Source organism: Pinus tabuliformis, chromosome 9, assembly GCF_031772625.1.
Source record: "Pinus tabuliformis cultivar Carrire ecotype Pingquan chromosome 9, CPIR1, whole genome shotgun sequence".
Classification (NCBI taxonomy): Eukaryota; Viridiplantae; Streptophyta; class Pinopsida; order Pinales; family Pinaceae; genus Pinus; species Pinus tabuliformis.
The window spans coordinates 1,558,910,061-1,558,917,344 of record NC_142307.1 but is presented as its reverse complement, the minus strand read 5'-3'; positions in this window follow the sequence as shown (position 1 = coordinate 1,558,917,344).

Sequence of the window (7,284 nt, the reverse complement as noted above, 5' to 3'; positions counted from 1 at the left end):
GAGAAAGCCTTTAAAAATCAATATAACTCTGGTTCCGCACTTTCTCTTACTCTTGCCTACGTGCACGCACCTCAAGTACATAATACCTGCGTACTTGTACGCTCTGTCTGTAAAGGGGTGGGTGCGTACCCCTGTAAAAGTCAAAAGGCGCAAGTTTTACTTCAAAAAACTTACTTGCGGTCGATTCTAGAGCATTCTAGAAGATGGTTTGACGTGGATTGAGCGCCTCCAGATGGTTCATGCATCCCAATGAAAGAGGAACTTATCCCATGAAGAGGGGAGCTATCCCTTTGAAAGAGGGACTTATCCCATTGATGGTGGACCTGTTTAACTTCCTCCAAAGCATTATAAATACAGGCATTGGGCCAGAGGCAAGGGAGGTTGAAAGCTGAACATTCCTAAGGGTAGATGCTGCTGAAATTAGGACTCCCTTATAGAGCTTGAGAGGAGAGATCACATTCCTTTCTTAGCTTCATTTGGAAGTGGGTGAGCTGATCAAAGTAGAGGAGAACTCTTGCTGGACCCTGGGAGGGACCTGCACAACACCAAGGCACTGGTTGTAATGGTTTCTTTTGTTTCCAATTAATACAATTAAGTTCATTTTTCTCAACAAGTTGTTATATATAATTTGTTTCATAAACTCCTTGGTCTTTATGATGAATATGTTTTATTATATGAGTTATTCAGGTGCTATGTAATCGTTTGCTTGTTAGTGAATGCAGGCTTCAAGGAGAAGGAACTCATTGGATCGGAGAGGCTTGGCTGCTACAAACAGCGTTGGACTAGAGGTAAGCCTTAAACACCTGGTTGCTTTTATTTTAAATGCATATTTAGGGAAAGATAGTGCTTGATTGTTTTGTTTGTCACTAGAAAAGCCTTGTTTTCTAGGGAGGTCGGTTTTGTCCGCAAAATTGACTCTTTCCGCATGACAAAATGGCGACTCCGCTGGGGAATCCATGGATTTGATTGATACTTTGACCAGAGAAACTGTATTTTCTGTTTCTATTTTTGACTTGATGATTGTGGGATTGGGTGAATTTAGTTAATTTTGAGTTAGTTTTTATTTTTCATAGTTTTGGGAGAGGTACGCACCCTCTGAGTTAAGCACAGTGCGTACCTGTACGCACTTTTGCTTTGTGCACAGAGCGTGGACGCACTTGTGTAAACAGGTTGCCTGCGTACCCTGTCAAAAATTTGAAGAATTTCAAATTTTCCTCTTTTTTATCAATTTAGAATTTGTTTATAGGTTTTAGCCATTGCCCAGACCTGCTTGTTCCTTGTCAAAAACTTTCCTTGGTTAATTTCATTGGCATTCCTGCTTTAAGCTTTTATCAATTGGGTGTTTTGAGTCTCTTTTTTGAGAAATTCTTAATTTGATTTCCTTTGGTCATTACTTGGAGGTTTGTCTCAGTATTTTCACAATTTTGCATCTTTTTGCTTTTGTTTTTGCAAAAAAATTTCCCCCTCATTCGCCGGGGGGGGGTTAAATTGTGTATGAGTGTTAATCGCCTTTGAGTGTTTTTATTTTTTGATCTTTGGAACTCTCACCCAATTTTCTCGACTTGTACTTGATTGGTTCTTAGATTACATTAGAATCATCTTGTGTTTGAGAATTCTCTTGCATAGATCACATTTGCATAATTAGAATTCTCATTTTCAGAATATGAATGAAAAACGTGCATAGATTACATTTGCATACTTTTCAAATGAATTGTGCATAGATTACAATTGCATAGTTCACATTCTGAAAAATCAATCGTAGATTTAGATCAGCTTTCTTTGATTTGAATTTACATATTTTTATGCTTGTTCTTTAACACATAAAAATAAAAATAAAAATAAAAAAAAACTTTTTGGAATTGATTTGCATTAGTTTTTCTTGATGAAATTAGTGCATTAGAGAATTTGTTATATTTTCTCTTAGTGATCAATTTCTTGCATTGTTGGAAGTGAATGGAAACTCTCTCCTTACCTTAGTTAGGATTCATCGAATTGAAAAGATTACATTATCATATTCGATTGCATTCAGTTTTGGGTCGGGTCATAACACCATTGGTTTCATATCCATTTACCCCTTTGAGTAATAACAGCCTAAATAACACAGCGCTTAATTAAAATTCATCTAGTAATTTTTACATTTTTAGGGCTCTTTCCACCAATTTAGCTTAGGCTAGTGTCTTGGAGTAGGAGAGTAATTAACTCTCCAAGACAGTAAAAACAAACAAGTAGCTGTATCTTGTGGTAGGAAGAAATCCAATTGTTGCATTTATACTCTGGGAAAGCACCTCTTAAAGGAGAAGCACAAGATCGTGTCCGAACCAGTGTGGGAATCAATCCTTCCTCATTGGGAACGACGCCAGATATTCACGTATTAAAAACGGTAAACCTCGGATTAACCATTGTCGAGGAACCTGGGGTCACTTGTTGGTAAACCTTGGATTATGTCAAGGAGCCTTCAAGGGGATTGAGCTTGCTACTCTGCCCTTGCGTGCGTATCGGATCGTAGACTGTTCCCCCAGGTATATTTGTTTCAGTTGGTAACCTTAGTGGCCATATTCTTTAGGATTCTTCCTAAGGTGACAATGGTGGGAAGATCCCACTGTACCTGGAGCAGATGTCGGCTAGACTCACTTGGATTTTCTGGGGGGTTCTCTTCACTCGAGACGGTTAAGTGGAGGAACTTGTGCCAGTCTATTCATTAAGCAGGTTGCCGGGGTAACTGTTCCAACCGCCATTTCTGTATTGAACTCTGCGACGTTGGATTTCATCACCAACTAGTGTTTTCGGTATGGAAAGTTACTGTTTGTGTGTGGTTTGACTCCTAGATTTGATAGCGCGTGTTAATTTGTTTGTTTTTACTTTTAGAGACCATAGGTGTGAATTGTGAATTTTAATTGTTAGGTGTGAATTGTGAATAGTTAATTGTTAATAAAATTCACTGAAGTTGAATATAATGGCAAATGTTCTGGAATTTACCAACCAAGGAACCCCTCTTAACGAGGATCCTAGTACTTTTCCTTTCTTTGGAAATGTTGGTCCTCCTTATATGGCTACTTTGTCATTACCTGGATTTACAATAGGATTACCAATATGGTTATTTTCAACTTCGTTGGCCCAAAATACTCCAATTGTTCCACCTCAACCGAATGCTTCACCTCAACAGAGTTCACCATCTCAACATCACCAACCTTCTGTTGACCCTTTACCTTCTTCGCCTAATTTTTCTTCCTCCATTTCTTCCTCTTCACTTGGTAAAAGCCTCGATGCTAGTAACCAGGTGGCTAAGAAGAAGAAGAAAGGGAAGAAGAAGAAGAAGAAGAAGAAGAAGCAAGCTAAGAAAGAAGTCAACCAACCAACCACGACTGTAAGTGTTAGTTGTGTTGAGGAAAACTCCGACATGCATCGTAAACCCAAATACCCTTGCAGGCTTTGTAAGGGTGACCACTTCCTTATCAATTGTCCTGGTATTCCAAAGGTCCTGGAAGTATGGTCAGAAAAATCACATCAACTTTCCATTGATCCATCAACCAGTGATAGTCAGGTTCCTGGGAAAAAGGGTAAAGTTAGGTTTCCTTGTAAGTTATGCAAAGGGAGTCATCAAACTCACATTTGCCCTCACATGGATGAAGCCTCAAAATTGTTGGAAAACCTTACTGTTCCACAGCAAGAATTTCCAACTGGTTACCGTAAACTTTCTCCCAACCTACCGTCAACTGACGGAGTGATTGATCTAATTTCAAGTACAGTCGATCACACTCTTCCATTGGAGAGTGAAACTCATGTCACTCAGGTTGATAATCCATTAGTTGATCAAGTGGTCGATTCAATTTCACATTCAGTCGATCCCACTTTCCCTTTAGAGAGTGAACTTCATACCGCTCAGGTTCTTCTTGTTACATCAGATTCTTCTATGCCGGGGGGCATTTCACCTGTTTCTACAGAACCCCCTCCAAGTACTGAGGTATTTTCCTTTGATTGGAATAGACTGACAAAACCTCGTCTTCCTTCCTCCATCCCTTTCCAAATCATTGTCAAGGTTGGTGGTAGGGACATACGCCGCACACAGGTAGATGAAGGTGCTTCTGTTAGTATTTTATCCTCAACTGCTTGGAAAGCTTTGGGTTCCCCTCAGCTTGTGCCTATTACGCAGAATCTAAAAGCTTTTAATAGAACCATTAGTGAACCTTTAGGGATCCTTCCTAAGTTTTCTATTACCTTGGAAGGTAAAACTATCTGTATTGATCTTATGGTAGTTCAAGGTCCCTTGGATTTCAATTTACTCCTTGGGCGAGACTATGTTTATGCAATGAAAGCTGTCGTATCGACACTCTTTCGCGTGATGTCTTTCCCTCATAATGGAAATATTGTGACTGTAGACCAGCTTTCGTTCCCTAGTCTTGTTTCAACTACCAACAATATGACACCCCTAAATGTTCCTGATTCTAAAGTGGTATCTACCCTGCCACGGGTTAATTATGTGGCAACTGGTCCCATGTTTTCAGTTACTGATGTAAGTGAGCCTCCCACTGTTTGCTCATCTTCCTTTGATTTAGATCCGGTAATTAACATGGAAAAATCTATGGGATTATTTGAACGTGATGTTCTTATCCCTTTTGAGTCCCTTGACATGTGTTCCTTCCAGAGAACTATTCTTCCTTCTGATGAAGACCTCTTGGAAGCCATGATCAAGGTGTGTCCATTGACATGTCTCTCTTCCAGTTGGAAGCCATGATCAGTGAAAGCGAGGATAGTTTTTTCCTATATCAACCTCGTTAAAAAATGAAATAGGCTAGTATGAGGATAGTTCCTTTTACTGTGTCAACCTCATTAAAAAATGAATCAGTTGGTACGAGGATAGTTTGTTCCTCTCTCAACCTCGTTAAAAAATGAAATTGGATGTTTCGAGGAAAGTTCCTGTTACTGAGTCAACCTCGTTAAAAAATGAATCAGGTTCGAGGATAGTTCCTTGTCTTGTGTCAACCTCGTTAAAAGATGAAACAAGGATAGGTTATATAGGTAGATTGTAGAGAGTAGAAAAGAGGAAAGTTCCTTTTACTGTGTCAACCTCGTTAAAAAATGAATCAGTGAGTAAGAGGAAAGTTCCTTTTACTGTGTCAACCTCGTTAAAAAATGAATCAGTGAGTAAGAGGAAAGTTCCTTTTACTGTGTCAACCTCGTTAAAAAATGAATCAGTGAGTATGAGGATAGTTCTTTTCCTGTGTCAACCTCGTTAAAAAATGAATCAGTTGTTCGAGGAAAGTTCCTTTTACTGTGTCAACCTCGTTAAAAAATGAATCAGTTGGTCAGAGCATAGTTCCTTGTCTTGTGTCAAGCTCGTTAAAAAATGAAATAAGGAGTCTTGAGCATAGTTCCTTGTCTTGTGTCAAGCTCGTTAAAAAATGAAACAAGGGTAGGTTAATTAGGTAGATTGTAGAGAGTAGTTATGAGCATAGTTACTTATCTTGTGTCAAGCTCATTTAAAAAATGAAACAAGGGTTTTGAGGATAGTTCTTTTCTTGTGTCAACCTCACTAAAAAATGAAACAACTCCCACAAGTCTTTCCAAGATCTTGAAAGTAAAGCTTCATTCCATCCACCTCATTGAATGCAATGAAGCTTGGGGGGCATGTACCTCGTTTTGCGTCATTATGCTGGGGGCATGCAAACTTATAACAAGCATAGTTTTTCGTTTCAAGCTTGCGTAAACATGAAACCGGATCCGAGCATAGTTCTTTTCCTGTGTCAAGCTCGTTAAAAAATGAAACAAATCCTCCTCTATTTGAGTCGAGAGTTTGACTAGATCTCATAAATGTTAAGTTGTATATTTAGGTTAGTTATTTCAGTTTTTGCATAACTTTCTTACAGTTTTAGGTCGGGTCTTTCAAATGATCTCGTACATGAACCTTCATTCCATCCAGCTTGTACTTAGTTGAATAAAATGAAGCTAGGGGGGCATGCACTCTAGCAGTTATGCTTAGGGGGCATCAAGCACAATTTTATCTCTGTTTCAAGCTTGTGTAAAAATGAAACTATTTTGAAGCATAGTTTTTCTCCGTTTCAAGCTTTTGTAAAAATGAAACCTATCTCAAGTCAATTTCAGTTATTTTCAAGACTCGTTAAACTCATGAAAATCTCGAGAATATTTTGCTATCTTTCATTCTCGTAAAACAAATGAAAATGCTGAGTTCTTTCCGTCTTTTCCTGCTCGTAAATTAAATTGAAAGTCGGCCATATGAGTACATTTTTATCATTTTTTCAAACTCATTAAAACTTATGAAAAAGTGAAAACCATGAGTACATTTTTATCATTTTTTCGAACTCGTTAAAACTTACGAAAAAGTGAAACCTTAGAGGCATCTTTTAAGCCCTTTTTTGACTCCTAAAATGTGAAAAGATTGCCGAGTTTTCTTTTTAGCTCGTTAAAACAGAATTAAAAAGACGGTCCTCTTACAGCCCTTTTCTTACCGTAAAAACATGAAACGATTGCCAGATTTTTGTCGTTTCAAATTCGATATTGGAAATAAAACGACGTGTCCTTGATCGCTTTCTACTTTTCAGATCAAAGACACTAATCATGAAAGTACTCCTTGGTCATAAAGATCAAGCGGTTCTCTCAAGTATTATTTTATACTTTTTCGGGCTTGGGAGACACAAATTTACGAAAAAGGTCAACCCTGGAGTCTTCTTAATTTTTTCAGACTCTCTAAAATTGAAAAACACCGAGTTTCTCCTATACTGGACTCGTTAAAATTTCACAGTAAAGGACCTGTTCAATTACAAATAGGAACGAACCACTCCTTCTTAGGGTTCGAATCTAAACTAAGTTGGACTCATCCGAAGGATGAGCTTATAATCAAGCAAATGTTATCCTCCTCAAGCTTGTAAAAAATAAAGAGGTACTTGCCAGAAATGGTGGGGGAAAAGAGAGGAAAATGAGTCTGTTTGTCATACTTTGTAACCACTCTTGAACACGACACTTTTATTCACCTGGGTTGGGAAATCCTTTGCCTAACAGTTGATCAAACCACATTGAAAGTCTTCAGCCGGTTTCTGGGTATTAACTTTGGGTCAATTGTCACCAAGCCATCTGTTGTGTCATTATGTGTTCAAGAGGTCACTGCCAATAAGCCATTCATCTGCAAAATATCTGTCATCCATCTTGACCATCCTTGAGTCAGTCCTTACAACTACATTTCTTCAACTTGATCTATGATTTCGTGTTGTGGGCTTGCCTGCAATGGATCGCTTTCTATCGACTTCAGTTCATTATCTAGAAAGATGATCT